The sequence below is a fragment of the Cricetulus griseus genome, assembly GCF_003668045.3.
Source record: "Cricetulus griseus strain 17A/GY chromosome 1 unlocalized genomic scaffold, alternate assembly CriGri-PICRH-1.0 chr1_1, whole genome shotgun sequence".
In the NCBI taxonomy this organism is placed as follows: domain Eukaryota; kingdom Metazoa; phylum Chordata; class Mammalia; order Rodentia; family Cricetidae; genus Cricetulus; species Cricetulus griseus.
Window position 1 is genome coordinate 131,825,725 of NW_023276807.1, and position 18,116 is coordinate 131,843,840.

An 18,116-nucleotide genomic window follows, 5' to 3' on the forward strand; every position below is an offset into this window, starting at 1 on the left:
TGCAGCTGATCCCAGCATTTAGGAGGCAGGTGGATCTCTGAGTTCATGGCCAGCCTGGTCTACTTAGTGCATTCCAGGACAGCTAGGGCTATACAGAGAAAAACTGTCTCCCCCCAAAAAAATGGGTTTATTGAGTAGGAGCCTCATAGGAAGTCAAGAAATATCTGTGTTCATTATAGGTGCTGCTTATTCAAAGATGTTATTTAGTATTTTTCTTTTAAAATTCACTTTACTTATTTTGTTATTACTGTGTATGTGTGTATGTTCATGTATGTGTGTGTATGTGTGTATGTGTGTATGTGTGTATGTGTGTATGTCATGAGTGCACAACACATATTCAGAGGTCAGAAGCCAACTTTTGGGAGACTTTTCTCTCCTACCATAGTTTTCCAAGATTGAACTCAGGTCATCAGAGTTATGTGGTGATAGGCTTTCTGCCCTGATAATACATTTTTCCGCTAATGCAGTAAGATGGATCAAGCTGAATTGAAAAGTATAACAAGCTTACTGAGTAAAGCAACTCCTGGGTGAATTCTCCAGTTCTAGAGATTGAGACTGGAGAAGCCATGCCCACAACAAGAGTAAGGAGATTTTATAGGTTATAAGTGAGACATGATGACATGTCCACAAGCTGGGTTGGTGCCCAACTCTGATCAAAAGCTGAAGGCTTTAGGTGAGGACTTAGGCAACTGTCAACTTCAGGGGAGGAAGCTACAGTAGCTGCCAAGAATGCTTTTCAGTGCCTTCCCTTAATTTGGAGACTCTGAGTAGGTGGGGTTTGGAGAGAGGAAAACAGGAACAGGGCTTCCCAGATTATGTAGGGGTGAGCTGGAAGCTCCAACCAAACATGTGGCAAGTATGTTTACATGCTGAACTGCCTCACCAGTCATTTGTTTGTTTGTTCTGAGTCTTGTGTAGCCCAGACTAGTCTTTAACTCCTTAGCCTGCTACCTATATTTCCTGAGTGCTGGATTACAGACATGAACCATGATAACAGATATAATATCTTTTCTTTTTTTCTTCTTTTATTTTTTGTATATGTGTTGCGGGTACATTTGTGTATTCGAATGGTTGTGCAGTTTCATGTGGGTAGGTGCCAGAAGTTGATGTCAGTTTCTTACTCAGTTGCTCTCCCCCATTATGTGGTTTTTTGAGACAGGGTTTCTCTGTGTAGACCAAGCTGGCCTCGAACTCACAGAGATCCTCCTCCTGCCTCTGCCTCCTGAGTGCTGGAATTAAAGGCATGAACCACAACTGCCTGGCAAGAGGTTAAGTGCTTAATTCAATCAGGGAAGTTGGCATCATCTTTAATCCCAGCACTGAGGAGGGAGGCAGAGGCAGGAGGATCTCTGAGTTCAAGGCCATCCTGATCTACAAAGCAAGCTCCAGGACAGCCAGGGCTACACAGACAAACCCTGTCTGGAAAAACAAAAAGATAGATAAATAAAATAAAAACAATGAACAAGCTTGGTTCCCAGTAAAATTGCAGCATAAATCTTTGCATGTGTAAGTCACTGGCTTCAGAATTATGAATCAGATCCCCCCTGAAATAACATGATAATGTTGTAATATCTCTCACTGGTACCTCAGTGCTAACTTGAAATCTCTCTCAATGCTATAGGCACACTTAAGCTACTGACATATTTTACAAGAGAAAATAAGCAATAGGCAAACAAACACAAATGCTAATGTTCAGCCTGAGCTATCATGACTCAGGGGAAGCTGATTTAAGGACAATTCTGTCTAGCTGTCACCAGTAGTTTCTTGGCAGGTTTTTTCCTATAAAATGAAGATGTGGCAAAAGGAGGCCGAGTCTTCACAGGCCATGGTTCTGAGTATTTTCAGGGTCCCCAAGGAGCCACACTCAACGCCCATTGCTGTCCTCCCTGTCGAATCCTCAGGAGTGTCTCTGCTGCTCTTTGGTTTCCTCTTCCACAGACATTCCCTGAACCATGCTGTCCTGAGGGGCTGCTTTACCTGTAGATGTTAAACTCCTTTGGCTATCTCCCCACATCCTCTTTTTGTTTGAACTCTACTTAGGTTCTAAGATCCAATGATTCAACCATCTCTGCTATTGTTCCTTACTGAACAGTTTTCCCCACTAATTTTGTTGTTGTTTGATTGATTGTTTTGAGATAGGCTCTCAAGTAGCCCAGGCAAGACTTGAACTCAATATGTAGCCATTGTTAATCCTTTTGTTTGGTTGGTTGGTTTTGTTTTTCAAGACAATGTTTCTCTGTGTAGCTCTGACCATCCTGGAACTTACTCTGTAGACCAGGCTGGCCTCAAACACAGAGATCTGCCTGGTTCTGCTTCCCGTTGCTGGGAACAAAGGTGCCACCAGCTTGACATGGTTAATCTTAAAATTTTGTTGCCTCAACCCACTCACTTCTAGGAAAACAATTGTGTCCCACCACACCTGGTTATTTTTGTGTCCCTGTCTTTGAATTGCATTCCAGTCAAAACAGAATGCAGGGCAATTGTGTGCCTGCACTAAAAAAGTTTGCATTCCTGAGTCAGGAAGGCAGGGATTCATACAGACAGTATGAACTTCATCAGAACTTTTGGTCAACAAACCATGTATAGTAGTGCACAAGCCAAACCAAAGCAAAGCAACTGTTAACGACCTGATTCCACCTCAATACTTCCAATGCTTTCTTGGCAATTTTAAACTAGATGGATGGATGGATGGATAGGTAGGGACTCATAGAGATGCTTGAAAGAATCTCCATAGCACAGCAGTGTTAGAGATGGGTGGCCCTCAATATACTTCCAACTTTACTTCAAAAACTGTAGTCTTGTTCTCTAAGGTATATGGACCTGTGCTGTTCACGATTTCACAATCACACGACACTCTTCTGCTCTTGTCACTTCTGTCATCAGATGAGGAGAAACTTTCCTGAGCAAGAAACCGAAAGCTTCTAAACCATAACAGAAAAGAGGAAATCTCAGGGGTATTTATTTTTTGCACAAGAACAACTGCCTACAATGAAACTACATGTGATGAAAACACAGAAGAGAATGCAGAGCTTGGTAGACGTGGATCCACAAGCCCCGGAGTCACTTTCAGCCTGGGTTATCTTGTGGTCATCTTGTTGAGCCTGGGTTATCTTGTGGTCATCTCGTCATTCCTTGATCCACAAATCCCCATGGAACATCTTTCATTTGCTAGACAGTTGACGGAGCCTACAAAAGAGGAATGAGTGAAAGTGCCCAGACCCTGTTCTAAGGAACAAACAATACATTTTTTTTTAAGACTAAGATAGGGGGGGTTGCTCAGTGGTTAGAGCACTTGCCACTCAAACAAAAGGACTAGAGTTCAAGCTCCCAGAATCCACATAAAAAATACTGGGTAGGCATGACTGCTTGCCTCTAATTCCAGCCATAGAAGGTAGAGATAAGAGTCTTTGTAGCAAACTGGCTAGCAAGACTAGTAATATACATGAGCTCTGGGTTTGTCTGAGATCCGGTCTCAAAAGAATAAGGTGAAAGAGAACTGAAGAAGATTCTCTTTATCAACCCAGACACACACACACACACACACACACACACACACACACACACACTCATGTGCACATACATGCCTACACATACATGAAAAGAAGAAGTTAATTTTAGTCAGTGACATGCTTAAATAGGGCAGTGAATGGAGAAGGGGGAAGAATGGAATGAGCTAGACGGTGCAGTGAAGAAAGCTGTGATGGCTGATCTTCACTGTCAACTGGACTGCATCAAGAGCCACCTAGGAGATTCAGCACTAGGATGTCTATGAGGGTGTTTCCAGACAGGTTTCCCTGGGGAAGGAAGACCCTCAGAATATGGGCAGAATACCTTCCCAGGAGCTGGGGCCCCAGCGTAGAGAAAAATGAGAAAGAGAGCTGAACACCAGCATTTGTCTCTCTGCTTCCTACTGTAGATGCACTGTGACCAGCTACCACGTATTTCTGCCACCATAGCTATAGATGCTCTCAATGCCATGCTGTCCCTACCATGACAGACTGTACGCTCAAAGTAGGAGCCAAGTAAACCTTTCCTTCTTGAGTTGCTTCTGTCACAGAAATGAGAAACATAGCTAGTAGGGAACTCATCCCTGAAGAGGTAAACTAAAAACCAAAGGGGGGAGAAAAGAACCATCCATATGGGAATTTGAGATCCTAGCTTTCTCATGCAGACAAGATGGCTGCAGTATGTTTAAGTATCACATCCTCACATCTCAATTTCCAAAGTAGGTCTGGGGGTTTCCTGTTATGAGGAAGAAAAATATTTCCCACAAGGCCCTAGCATGCTTGCCTTCTTGTCCCAATGGCTAGAACTAGGTCGCATACCTCCTCTCCAGCCACGAGGGTGGAGTTGTAGTGAATGACTGGGAGCAATTTTGGCTCTGCAGAAGGCAAGGAGGGGTGGCCAGTGCTGAGCCTGAGCTACCTGAGCTGAACCAGACCAGCTTGCTGTCAGCAAGGGCTGCCTGGTAAAGCAGCCACTCCAAAAGCCAGCTGGAGAGACTGCATTTATCTTGGAGTGACTGAAACCTGGGACAGGCGCTTTGCTAGTGTTGAGCATAAAAAGAAAACCATTACACTGGGCACAGCATTTCATTCTGCAGTCTCTAGGGCTGGTGGATTGTTAAAAGTTCAAGACTAGCTTGGCCTCCCCTGTAAGACCCCAATCTCTCAGGTGAGGGGGCACAGGCTTGTAAACCAGCATTCAGGAGGTGGAGCAGGAGGATCCAAAGTTCAGGGTCATCTCTGGCTATATAGTGAGTTCAAGGACAGCCTGGCTAGGATACATGAGAGTCTGTCTCTAACAAACAAATGAAAAGAATAAAATATACCATTTCACTAAAATAACAATAGTAATAATAACATAAAAAGTTTAGTCAATAAAGCCTTAAGTGAGGTGTTCATGCCTGTAATCCCAGCACTGGGAAGGTGAATGCAAGAAAATCAGGACATTGTCGTTCTTTCTCCATGGCTACATTGCAAGTTTGAGATCCTATCACAAACAATCAAATAAATAAATAAAGCCAACCCAAACCTTAGGTCTGGGGCTAGAAACAGCTCAGTATAGAGCTCTAGAATGCTCACCCAGAAAACAAAGGCTCTTTTACATTCCCTAGCATTGCAAAACCCAAACAAAACAAAGCCAAGTGACAAACCCCACTCTAGTGCTTGAGAATATTCAGCAAGAGGCACTGCCTCCTGCTCCTCCCTCTTCTCCACTTGCCTCACTATTTCCAAGCACTTGGGTTTAGTCCCCCTTTCCTTTTTTCCCTATTTGCAGGGCTGGGGACGGGACCCAGGTCCTATGCATTCCGGGCCACCACTGTACCACAGAGTTCAGCCTTCATTTCTTCACCTCAGAAGATCTTCCCTTCCTCATGATTCACAAAACAAATCTACTCACTCAACATGCAGTCAAATAAGAGCCGGGCTGTGGACCTGTAATATGGCTCAAGAAACAGTCCCTGTCCTCAGAGGTTCCATTCCTCTTCCATTGAGAAATCATCACCGTGCACTGACAAAGAAGAATGGAAGTGTTACAAGAGGAGGATATCTATCGGGGTGGTATCTGTCCTCTTCATATCGTGCTGCCTCCTTCTCTGTTTCCTCGCTAGAGTCTAAAATCTCAGAGTCTGAGTTGCTCAGCTCCAAGGCCTCTAGTTCCACCGTAGGATAGAGACTAGGTTTTGAGTCTTTATTTCTCTTAAATTTACCGGGGTGTGACTGGTCATCCCCTATCGTCTCTCCCCCTTTTTTTGTATCCTGGGGAGGGCCCTTTTCCTTAGACATGTCCTTCCTTTTTTGAGCTCCTAATCTCTCATCTCGTTCGGTTTCTGATATGTTATCCTGTACCTCTTTAAGCGTTTCTTGACTCTCTGCTACCGTGGGACGGCAAGCCTCATCCTCTAGACAGTTTTTAATTAGGTCTCTCTGTTTTGAAGAGCCCATTATGCTGGCGGCTACCTGGGGTAAGCTTGGTCTCGAACTGAAACACCAGCCATGGTGAGCACAATATAAGACCAATGTGAACAAAAGAAGAATGAAGACTAGAGTTAAGGCTTTTACTGACCCATCCCATGGTGGTGACAAATTAAGGACAAAGTCAAAAAAAAAAAAAAGGTATCAGGATTAAGCATACCTCTCCGAACTTACCACCCTGCAGTTCTGAATCCGCCCCGTCCTCCGAGGGGTCTCCGCGGTGCCGGCGATGTTAACAAGTTCCCGGGTTTTGGCACCAGATGTCCCTCGAGATCGTCTCGCCAGCAAGAACGACACAGGACACTCGGGTCCTTCTGCAGTAAAGCTTTAATGCATCTTGAGAGAGAGAGCATAAGCTTACAGGGCAGAGACCCCAAACTCCCAAGAACCCATCCCTTATATAGGCTGGCAACCGCCGCCTCGGATGTGTTACCCCCTGACTCGCTGTAGCTCATTGGACCATATGACGCCACGGGAGAGGCAGAGACCAAGGGATGGAAAGTTACCCAGCGCCTGCGCACTAACTTGTTTACATTCGGTGCCTGCCGGATGCAGGCGCCATCTTGTAATGGAGAATGCAGGGACGGCTCCCTACAGGAATGGGTGTACAAAGCTCGGTAGTAGAGTTCTTGCCTCGCACACAGAAGGCCATGTGTGAAATCCTCAGAACCACAAAACAATAAACAAACAAAGAAACAAAACTCCAACATGGCTGAAAGTCTTCAACGAACCCATGGATGAAATGATTATTGTTGACTTAGAGTATAGCTTGATGGTAAAGGGTTTCCATGCCCTGGAGTCACGGATCCAATCTCCAACACTGGAGTGGGGATGGGGGGTATGTCCAGAGTAAAGGAGATGCTAGGCTAGTAAAGTACCTGCGGCACATGAGTAAGGATCTGGGTTTGGATCCCCAGCACCCATGGGAATATGGCAGCATGTCTGCAATCCCAGCACTGAGGAAGTAGAATAGAAGACTAGGGGAGGGGCTTGTTGACCAGCTAGTCTAGGCAATCAATGAGCTGGAGTTGGGAAGTAGAGGCAGGAGGATCAGAGTTCAAGATCATCTCCAATCTTCCTCCTCTCAGAAAGAAAAATAGAGGGGCTACAGAGCACCCAGCAGAAGCACCTTCATTTGTCCAAAGGAGGATGGATGATGGTGGTAGGAGAAGAGATATCTTACCTCCCAGATAGCAGTATTTACGTCTCGTCTTATAAACAAATAGAAATAGAAAAGTGGAGGTAAGAAGTTGGAAGAAAAGACAAGGAGACTTCACCAACAGCAATAGTTCTCAACCCTCCTTACACTAGGACTCTTTAATACTGTCCCTCATGCTGTGGTGACCACCAACCATAAAATTATTTCAATGCTACTTCATAACCAATTTTGCTATTGTGATGAATTGTAATGGAAATATCTGATATGCAGGATGTCTGATATTTCACCCCACGTGAAATGGTCATTCAACCCCTCCACCTCTCACCCCTGCAAAAGGGTCATGACCCACAGGTTGAGAACCACTGACCTAGAGCCCCAAGCATGAGATATGACTGGGGAAGCAGGGTGAGTGAGAAGAAATCAGAGTAGGGTGAGGAAAGAGAGCAAGGAAAAGGTGTCTAAACAGGAGGTAGAGAACTGAATTGCTTTGCATGAGATGCCCCCAGATTCTTGGGCATTTGAAAATTTGGTCTGTCCTGTGATGGTGGATGATGTCTACACAGGATTAGGATGTGTGGCCCTGATGGAGAAAGCCTTAGTACGGGCAAGCTTTCAGATACCAAAGCCTTCCACCACCTCAGTTAGCTCTCTGTGCTTGCTGCCTGTCATTGACGATGTTAGCTCTCTGCTGTGCCTTGTGGACATGCCTGCCTGCCACCATGCTTCCTTCTGTGGTGGTGGTGATGGATTCTCATTCCTCTGGAACTGCAAAATATTTATTTTTTTTCCAGACAGGGTTTCTCTGTGGAGTCTATCCTGGCACTCGCTCTGGAGACCAAGCTGGCCTAAAACTCACAGAGATCGGCCTGCCTCTGCCTCCCGAGTGCTGGGATCAAAGGCGTCCACGAATGCCCGGTTGGCCCAAAATAAACTCTTCCTTCTCTAAGTTGCGCTGGTCATGATCTTTTATCATAGCAACAGAAAATGAACTAATACTGAAGTTTGTACCAGGGAATGACCGACTGGTTGTGTGGGTTTTTTGTTTTGTTTTGTTTTTTAGGAAAGGAGACTTTGAAACTTTGGACTAGAAAGCAGCTGAATTCTATAAGCAGAGCTTCCAGAAGGAGCGTGGAAGACAGTAGTACTGGAAGCTTTGGGGACTGTGGATGACCAGCTCAAGAGGCTTCAGAGGGAAGCAAGGACTTTAACAGCAACTGGGCTAGGAACTGTTCTTGAGAAGCTGTGGCTGCCTTCTGCCCTTGTCCTAAGAAATTACCTGAGGTTAAGTTTAAAACCACTGGTCTGATGGTGGAGGAGATTTCAAGACAGACTAATATTAACTTTTGCATGGTTATGCATGTCTACAATAAAAAAGAGCAAGCCAGGCAGAAAGAAACACAAAATATACAGTTTGAAAAGAAAAAGAGCACTGGGAACTTTAATGTTGTAGCCAAGGCTTGTGCTGAAAGAAATAAAGAATTCTCTACTCCTAGAAAGGAACAGCAAACAAAAGCTGTGGCATATGTGATTCAAGGGTAACTGGACAGTGTTGTCCATGTGATGCCTGTAGATGAACTTTCTCATCAGGACAGTCAGCTCACAAATAATGACATGGAGACTTATTATTAATTATGAATGCTTGGCCTTAGCTTAGGCTTGTTCTTAACTAGTTCTTAAAACTTAAATTAACCCATTTCTATTCATTGATGTGCTTTTACCTCCTGCACATCTTGTTCACTCTGTGTCTGGCTGGCGACTTCATTTCTTCTTTCCCGAGATCTCTGTGCCCAACCTCTTTCTGCCTATCTATTGGCCATTGAGCTCTTTATTAAACCAATCCCAGTGACAGATCTTCACACAGTGTAAAGGAATATTTTGCAACAGGTGCTGGCTTTAGTCATGAAGGATATATAAGTAAAGGGATTATAGACTCTTACTCCATAGTTTCACTAAGGTCAGGCATACAGCAGAAGAGTCAGTCCTTTTGTTGGGGGGCCCTGAAAGGCTATTGTGTGAAGCATGAAAGTGAAGTCACAGTGGCAATTTAGATGCCAAGATGTTGGAGATGCCAAAGCTGTGGGAAATCTGCCAAGGAGAGCTGCCCATAGTGAGCAGAAGAACCTAAGAGAGAAGCTTGTGTTACAGGCAGCAAGGCTGGATGGGCAGTGACATCTAACCCCTTTGACATCAGACAAGGAGGTAGAGAATTTTGGAGTCTGCCCTGCTGGGCTTCACACTTTCTTTGCTCCACTATTTCCTCTCCAAACCTCCATTCCTCCTTTTTGAAAGGGTATATATATTCTGTGCCACTGTACATCAGAAGTATGTAATTTCCTTTTGGATTTTACAGGAGGTTACAAACTGAGAGATTGCCTTGAATCTCGGAAGAGAGTTTAGATTTTTTAAAACAGAGTTGGACTGAAGGACTATGGGGACTTTTGAAGTTGGGCTAAAGGCATTTTGCACTATCACATGGCCACAGACTAGAGATGCCAGAGAGTAGAATGTAGTATTCAAGCATTTGAGTGCTTAGCTCTCTGCTGTTGGTGCCGTTTTGGGGAGGTTGAGGAGCTGTCTTGCAGTGGGTCACTGGGGAGTGGGCTTGAGTTATCAAAGCACCCTCCCCAATCCCCAGTTAGTTCTCTGCTTGTTGTGTGCTGTTCAAACTGTGTTCAAAGCTGTTCCTGCTGCCAACTTACCTGCTGCCACACTTTTCCAGCATGACAGTAATAAAACTGCAAGCCCCAAATGGACCCTTCCTTCTCTAAGTTAGCTTGGTCACTGTGTTTTATCACAGAAATAGAAAAGTAGAGATAGAAAGGTTGAATGTCAGGCTAAACTGAGTCACCCAAGAAACGGACACATTTAGATTTGCATTTTATGTAGAAAGAACATTATTACTCCATTACTTCCAGTCTCTGCCCATACTACAAATGGGAGAGACACTGTTGCATCAGGGTGGACCAGGGTAGTGGTCAAGGAGTAGATAATGACGGAAGAGGGTTTGGTGACTTGCTGGGCAGGGGCAAGAGTCCAGGATGACTTCAGGCAGCTCTGACTTGCTCACCTAGAAAGGCTTCCATGTCTCTCAGTGAGCTACTCAACAGTAGATGTATACATTTGAACACAGGTTTTGAGCTGACTTTTCTGCTAGGAGCCACCCAATAGAGTGCTCACTAACCTCACACACAAATATACATACACCCGACCCATCAAAGCCACTACCTTCTTATCTTGGGTCACTTTTTCCCCAATAGATCTACTTTAGCCTTCTTTAGTCCCATGTCCACCTGAACAATATACGAGTACTATGGTTATGGGTTTTCTTTTCTTTCTTTCCTTCTTTCTTTTTTTTTTCTTTTTTGTTTTTCGAGACAGGGTTTTTCTGTGGCTTTGGAGGCTGTCCTGGAACTAGCTCTTGTAGACCAGGCTGGTCTCGAACTCACAACTGCCTCTGCCTCCTGAGTGCTGGGACTCAAGGCATGTGCCACCACTGCCCGGCTCGGTTATGGGTTTTCAAGTTTTCATCGTCCCATGTCCCCTTGAGTTGTATTTTGGGATGGGGGCACCTACTATGAGCCTCACAAACAATTCCATAGTCATCTCATTGTGTTTCAGCTCTTTCAGATTCAAGCCATTCAAGCAGACTGCTAATGGCTGGTGACCAATGAAAAGCAATTAAATGATACAAAAATCAACTTTTCTGTGCATATTTTACTCAAATAAACCACACAAGACCCCCCCCCACCATTTACATTTTAAAGATTAATAAAGGACATTATGGTGGTATATGAACCTGGGTCTCCTCAGGACAGGCAATTTCAACGTTGGAGGTTACCGGGTTCTAGTTTTATTGTGCTGTGTAGTTATATTAAAGAACGGGGAATCTATGTGACACTACATTTTAAGTAGTACCATGCCTGGACGAGGCATCAAAGTGAGAATGGTGAACTTAAAGGGTCTTTAAAACATCTTGAAGCAATAACAAGCCATAGACTGAAGCCGAGTTGTTTTAAAACATTACACAAAACTAAAACAATTGAACCAATTTGTCCTTTGTTCTTTTTATTGCGTCCCTTATTACATTAATACCGCTTAAAAAGAAACTCAAAGGCATCAGACTCTAGCACCAAGCTATGCGAAATCTTCCTTTGCACGGGTCTGGTTCAGCCAGAAAAGTGCCTTGAGGATGCTAGCCTTCGAACACGAACACTGAGTAAGGAAAGGAAAGGTCGCGGGGCTAAGCCTCGGGTCATCTTGAGCTTTAGCCCCAGGTGGGAGGATCTGCCCGAAGTTTGATTAGTTTTCTGGCGGCCTGCAGAGCCACAACCGCCTTTTCGCTCCAGGGCAGGCGGGGCCTTCGAGAGTTGCTCGCCTCCGGGGGTCTCCACCTATCCAAGAAAAGTCGCTCCAGGCTGCTCGCCCTCGGGCCTCCCCTGCAGGGCGGACGAAAGGACAAGGGCCACCACAGAGTTCCGGAACCCAGAGCGCCAGCGCGCAGGCAGCAGTGCGACCCTGTGCGCTGGGCAGCGATCGCGCTCGGAGCCACCGCGCTCTCGGACGCTGGGACTCGAGTCCTCCGCCGCGAGGACACCCGTTCTCCCGCCCTCCTGCACTCCGCCCGGGAGGGGCCACCCTTCCCGCGGGAGCCGGTGATTGACAACCCCGCTCCCCCTCCTCCGCTCGCCCGCGAACCGGGGCTGTGTGTTTTGGAAGCGGTGCTGCTACGGGCCGCGAGCCGTGAGACGCCGCCAGCGGCCAGCGCCGCCCTTCCTTCCCCCCGGGGCTCGGGCGGCAGCGAGGCGGCCCGGGCGGCCAGGGCGGGGCGCGGGCTCTGGGAGCAGGGCGCGGGGCGGAGCGCTTGGCCGGGTGGAGGCCTAGGGTGGAGAGCGGGGGGGGCTGCTCACGCCCAGCCCCGAGGCCGCGCCGCGCCTCGCGGGACAGGTCGAGCCGGCGGGGCGGCGCCCGGCTCCGGGGAATAATGAGTGTCTGTCAGGCCGGCCCCGGGTGACTGGGCGGGGGCGGGCGGGGGCGGCGCGGGAGGCGGGGGCGGGAAGGGCAGGGCGGGGTGCGTGTTTGCCAGTGACTCGCCGACCCCTCCGGCGGCTGCCTCCACCCAAGTGGGTGGGGACCCCTCCCAGCCGGGGCGGCTGCTGCGGCTCCCGCTGCCCCTCCCTGACCCTCCCACCCAGGCTCCCAGCCTCTACTTACCCCGCCAGCCCCGGGGAGGCTCGCAGAGCAAGCGGCGCCGGCGTCATGTGACTGCCCGGAGTTGGTGCCAAGGAGCCAGAGGGGAGCCGGGAGCCGAGCCGCGCGGAGCCGCGGCCCGAGCGCAGTGCGAGCGCCTGCTGAACCGACCCCACCCGCGCGCCCGTGCGGTCGCTGTCCCTGTCCCCGACGCCGTTCGGCCCTGAGCGCTTGACCTGCCTGCCCGTGGGGTTCTGGGCGTCGGGGAGCCGGGCCTGAGTCTCCCGGCCGCTGCGCTTGGCACCGCGCTTGGCAGAGTAAGTCCCCGCGCCCTCACCTTGTCCTCCTGCGCCCCGCTTTGCGCCGCATCTGCTTGCTTCTTTTTTTTTTTTTTTTTTTTTTTTTCTCTTGGAGAAAGCGGGGCGCGGAGAATGGGTTCGTGGTGCAGCGAGGGCGCCCCCGGGCTTGGGAAAGTGCTTCGGAGCCGGGGTGGAGGAACGAGGGGGAGGGGATGGCGGGCAGGATCGTGGGATGAGGGGACTCGGTGGGGCGGGAGCTGACGGGCGGGGCTCACCTGTGTGGTCCCCGACCCCCCGCGCTGGGGGGGGGTCCGTTCTGTGCCCTCGGCGCACCCCGCGTGCGGCCGCCTTGGAGAGAGCCAGGTAGCTGCGAGGCCGCTCGTCTGCTCCTACCCCTCCCGGCCGAGTCCGGGCCCCCGCCCGCGCCCCCAGTTGCCGCCCGCCTCAGCAAACTTAGAGCCCAGCCTCCGGCGCCCCTGGCGAGAAACTTGGGGGAGACTGGGACTTGAGCATCTCCTCGAAGCGGGCTAACAGGCGGGTCACTTTGCTTGGTGGGGGGGCACGACCACTGAGGTTTGGAGAGTAGTCTGCCTTTGGGGACATGGGGAGAACCTGCCGCAGTGCCTGAAGAAATGGATTGCAGCCTAGCTGGCTGTGGAGAACGCCTTCGGTGTTAGGGAACCGGAGCTGATTAGGGACCACAGAACTGTTGTGTGGACCAGGACCCTTGGGACCGCCTAACATTTCAGAGTGGCTAGCTTGGAGGTGGCAGATAAGAGTTGGAATTGTCATATCCATGTCTTGAGCAGATAACAGAAACACTTGTGTAAAATTTCCTGCAGGATACAATAGTACTAGTTGAATATGAATGAGACTTTTAATAATTCAGATTAAATGGACACTGGAAACTGTTCGCCTTGAATTTTTCAAAATAAACTCTTTACATGGAATCGTTGACATTTTATCCTAAGAATTTATTTTTCCTTCTAATATTGTCCACGATACTTTATTCTCAAGAAATCTGGTGTATGGGGGGGGAGTATGAATTGGTATTGAGAACTCATTTAGATTTAATATCCTGTCACTAAGCAAAATTAGGTGAGCATGGGCCATTTGTTTATAAATGAGTATTTTGTGCAAAAATTTGAGATGCATTTTTAAAATAAGAATTCTGTTTGCATGATAATGTTTCTCACCCGAGGGAAGTCTTGAGGGGGAAAAAAAAAAACTACCTAACATAAACATTCTAATTTTGCAAGTTTGCGGTGTTTTTTGAAGACCTGATCCTTCTGAGCTACTCCTTGGCTTAATCACTCATGCTAACATTAGGCTGTTGGTAGAAACCTGAAAGATGTTTGATTAAGTTCCCCAGAGAAAAGCTGCTTTCTCACCAGTAGGCTTTTTGCCTGCAGACCGACACCACTGGTTAAGTCCCATGAAGGTGCACTGTAGAGATAGATGGTTAGTTTAACCGGCCGACAAGGAGAGTCCAAGTGTAAGAATTGAGATGTGAGAACAACAAAGAAAAGTAGCTGGTTGGGTCGCAGAGCCTTGTGTGATAGAAAACTACATAGCCGTGGAGAAAGCTATTGTCTCTTTGCTGCAAAGTTTCTATATTAAAATCCATTCTAGTTGCTATGGGTACAGTGATGCCTTCCCCCTTCCCCCCTTTTTTCTTTTTAACCTGTAGTTATGTCTACAAACCAATCCTTAAATCTCTGATCATGGAAACCGGTGTTGAGTTAAACCATCTTGGCTAACAAAGTATAAAGAAAAAGTGTGGATGGCACTTTTAATGGACTTTGCTGCCCTAATACCTAAGGGAAAATAGACATTGATAATAGACTATCTGGTAAGGTTGGTGCAGCGGTTTATGGATTGTACATCAGCTTTGCAGTAAGTGAGCTGCCAGGACTAAAAAAATCGAATTCCCAAAAAGGTGATTGTCAGTAGATTTATGTGGAGAACCAGTGTATAGCTGTGTCCTTCTCTACATTTGAAAAAGAATAAAATTTTCAAGTAGCTACTGAGCCAAAGTCTGTCTTTTTTAATTTAGCTGTGACTACGGGAGACTAACTTGGTCCAGCTTCGGTTCTGAGGGGTAACCCAGTTGTAACCTGGATCCTTAAAGCAGTGCTCTGCCTTGATTTTCCCAAACATGCATGGTGTCTGGCCCAAAGTATTATTCCAATAGAGAATTGGTCAGGGCTGGGGGCTGCTAGCCCTGGACCTGGCTGAAGGGACAAAAGAAATCAGGAGGAAGGCTGGCGCTAGGTAATTTGGAAGGTCTCTGCTGCCTGAAGACGATAAAATCACATGTGCACTCGGGATGTTTACTGTGTGGCAGCTCCTATTTGTAAATAGGGCAGGTCCCCTGTATAAAGCTGGTGTTATTATTCACACCCATAGAACAAACACCTCCACCCCCCTGTTGTTGTCTTAAAAAACTCCAGCTGCTCATGAATATAGGGTCAGGGAGGGCCGGCTAAATGTTTCTCTGTGTTCGCTCTCCAGCACTGCCGGCCGGGCTGTTTCCTGTTCTTTGTTTCAAGGCTGGGGTTTGCGTCATACATTCCAAGTGGCATATGTGTGCTCTTTCCTGTTTCAGGCTGTTTTCTGGTCGATCAGTAGCCTAAACCAGGCCATGGTCCCTGCCCCTAAACTTCGTATCCCCACCCAGGAGTTATCATGTCTCTACACTGCCATTGCCTAAGATGCCTGTGTTATGTCATAATGAGAAGTCGGTTAACCTTTTTACACACACCCCTTGCTTCACTGTTTATTGGGGCAAATCAATACTTTTACCTTTTAAAACATATTCCATCATTGGATTATGATGTGAGGGAATTCATGGGCATTATTAACACATCTAAAGGAAGTTTTTGTAATTTTCCTGTGAAGATGGGTAAAGCACATTGCCCTGAGGCTGTCAAATTTAGATTAGTATTGACACCCCAAGAGTTGAAGATCTTGGATTATGCCAGAGCTTGTGGCCCACCCTTGTTCATTTTCACTTGGGCTGCCCAAGGTAGGCCCTGAGGATGGAGAATTTAAATATCTTGGCCACCTGTGCTTGGTTGGAAAGCTGTTTGTTTTGAAGGAGAAACCTCTAGAAAAATTATTCAAGCAAAGCATGGCATGTAGTGAGGGAAAAAAAAAAAAAAAACCCAGGGTTATTTCTTTTAGGGATAAAGATTAAACCAGCAGAGTAATTTTTTAAGGACAAAGAGTTTACTTTATCCTGGAGTTGATTTCTAGCCCATTTTTGAATAAAAATCTTAAGGAAAAGTAGAGCTAGGTACTGGTTGGTTTTCTTTAATGGTAGTTTGGGAAATTGTAGTCTATTTTGAAAACGGATGGTTATAATACCAGTTTTTCAGTCTTGTGGCTTCATTAGTCTGGATAAACTGTTTTAAAACTTACTGCAATAAGTTTTGGGGGTTTTCCCCCCTCTGAGCTCTTTAGAAACTTTTAAAAAAGGGTTGGGGCGGGGACTTTTGGGTTGTTTTGTTTTGTTTTCTAACTGAGGGATTTTCTTTAAAACCTACAGGAATGATCTACAGGGATGCCTAATGGAATTAATTCAGGAGACACACATCAGGCCTAAACTGCCAGTATAGTGACTAGGTAGAGAATAGGTATTTGCGTTTAAATATCCCATCCTGCTACAGTTACAAAAGGAAGATACAAATTGACACAAAGTGAAATATTCCATCTGCCTGGTGTACAAAAGTTACTAGGGCCAAACAATTGGCTAATGGTACCTTAAAATCTTGGGAGTCGCAGAAATTCCCAGTAGTGGTTTGGTTTCTTTTTTTCCTTCCCCTTTGGAACAAGGCAACTTGAAATCTTAAGCTGATTTGTAGAACAAGAGACCTTTAAGCTGAAGGTTCATAAGTTATCCAAATTGAAGTAGTCTTTTTTTTTAGTTCCAAAGTTGCTAACAGCCCAACTAGATTGGGTAGACAGTCTTGATGAGGCTTTCTCCAGATCATTCTTTCTGCTTGGGTGGGGCAGGGAAGTGGCTAATAGGATTGATTAAGGTCTAATATACTCTATCAGAAGTGCTGCAAGCTTTTAAATGCTGTATTAAATTGTTGAGGAAATTGGGTTTGTATTTTTTTATAGTCACTATAATTATAAGACATGGGAACAATAGTTTTATCTCTTCACCATATAACTCATCATGCCTAATTTAACTTCATTGTCTCCAGGTTCTTGCTTTTTCTTGCATTTTCAAATCTACACTTTTGCCATAAGTGTCGGCCTTCCTCAGTGTTTCTTGCTGGTTTTATACCCATTTACAACATAAAAAAGACAAGCAATCTCGTCCTTTAGACAGTAGGAATTACATTATTGTGGACATTGGGCTTTCTGAAGTGACTAGTTATCATTGGTCCTAGCTTTTATGGGGGAAAGAAATCCCTAGACTTTAGAGCAATTAACACCTGGTTTGCTAAGTGATTATTTTCTCAGTCTTGCCTCTGAGAGTGAGTTGGGAGAGGAGGGGATGATCTGGAGAGTTCTCATTTCAGGCCCTGTCTGTCCAGACCACACTTCTCATCTTGGGCAGTCATACCAGAGCTTGGAGACAGGAAACCAGACAGAGTCTGCCCTGATAAGGGAGAGTATTGTCTAAAGGAGGTAGCCCTGCTCCCCCACCCCACCCCAAAGACTTTTCCTTGGAAGTGAGTACAAAAAAAGAGCACTGCTCTGTAGATGCTTTGCAAATCAGGACTAGAGGTGTTTTCTCTCAAAGCAAAAGGGGAAAATAATTACATACATACATACATACATACATACATACATGCCTCTCAACTGTTTCCACAAGGACTGTGGACTGTGGCCCTCTTCAGTGTACCATTAAAGAAACTGTCCTCTGTGCCTGGGTCTGCCTGTTTTTAGTAAAGTGCTGTGGCAAAACTGGTTGCTGGAGGTTTTTGAAATGCATTTCCATTGTGCTGGCAGGCTGAATACATTATCATTTCCCCAGTTAACTATCAAGGGGAGGGGTGGGGTGAAGAGGGAACGCCAACTGACAAGAAGCATGCTCCTGGCCTTCTGTGCACTCTGTTCAACCCCTGGTCTAGCTTCCCCCCTGATTACCAGAAAGGGATGGCCCAGAGGGAAGCCCTTTCAGGAGTGCCATCTTGAGTCCAGCCTAGTCCAGTTGCCAGTCTTTGGAAGGTTTGGGAATCCTGCAAGGGATGGTTGGGATCTGGAATCAACCCCCATCCACAGCTGGATCTGGACAGGAGGGAATGGAGACTGTTGAAGTTCAGGCGCACTACCCTGGAGGGCAGCCTAGGTTTGTCTTCTGTGGCCTCTGCCATTCTTTCCAAGAACTGCTTGCTGTTGGCGTGTAATCACGGCCGTCCACTCCATTTATCTGTGCTTGTACTTTATACCCTGGTACCATCAAAGAATTGCACTTATTCCTAAATACTTTGATTAGGGAGATCAATTTCCTGTTCTGCTTTCCCTCTTCAAACA

At 46.6% G+C, this 18,116-nt stretch overlaps 1 protein-coding gene and 1 pseudogene across 1 annotated transcript in view; one reads left to right on the plus strand and one right to left on the minus strand.

The window, feature by feature from the left end:
- The window catches only part of LOC100755806, a 47,020-nt pseudogene extending 37,161 nt beyond the window's left edge, over window positions 1–9,859 (minus strand).
- Window positions 9,860–12,502: 2,643 nt separating this feature from the next.
- The window catches only part of Klf3 (Kruppel like factor 3), a 34,242-nt gene continuing 28,628 nt past the window's right edge, over window positions 12,503–18,116 (plus strand). Inside the window, exon 1 of the mRNA XM_027390727.2 lies at window positions 12,503–12,641. The gene's annotated coding sequence lies outside the window, so the exon portion shown is untranslated. The remainder of the gene's footprint in view (window positions 12,642–18,116) is intronic.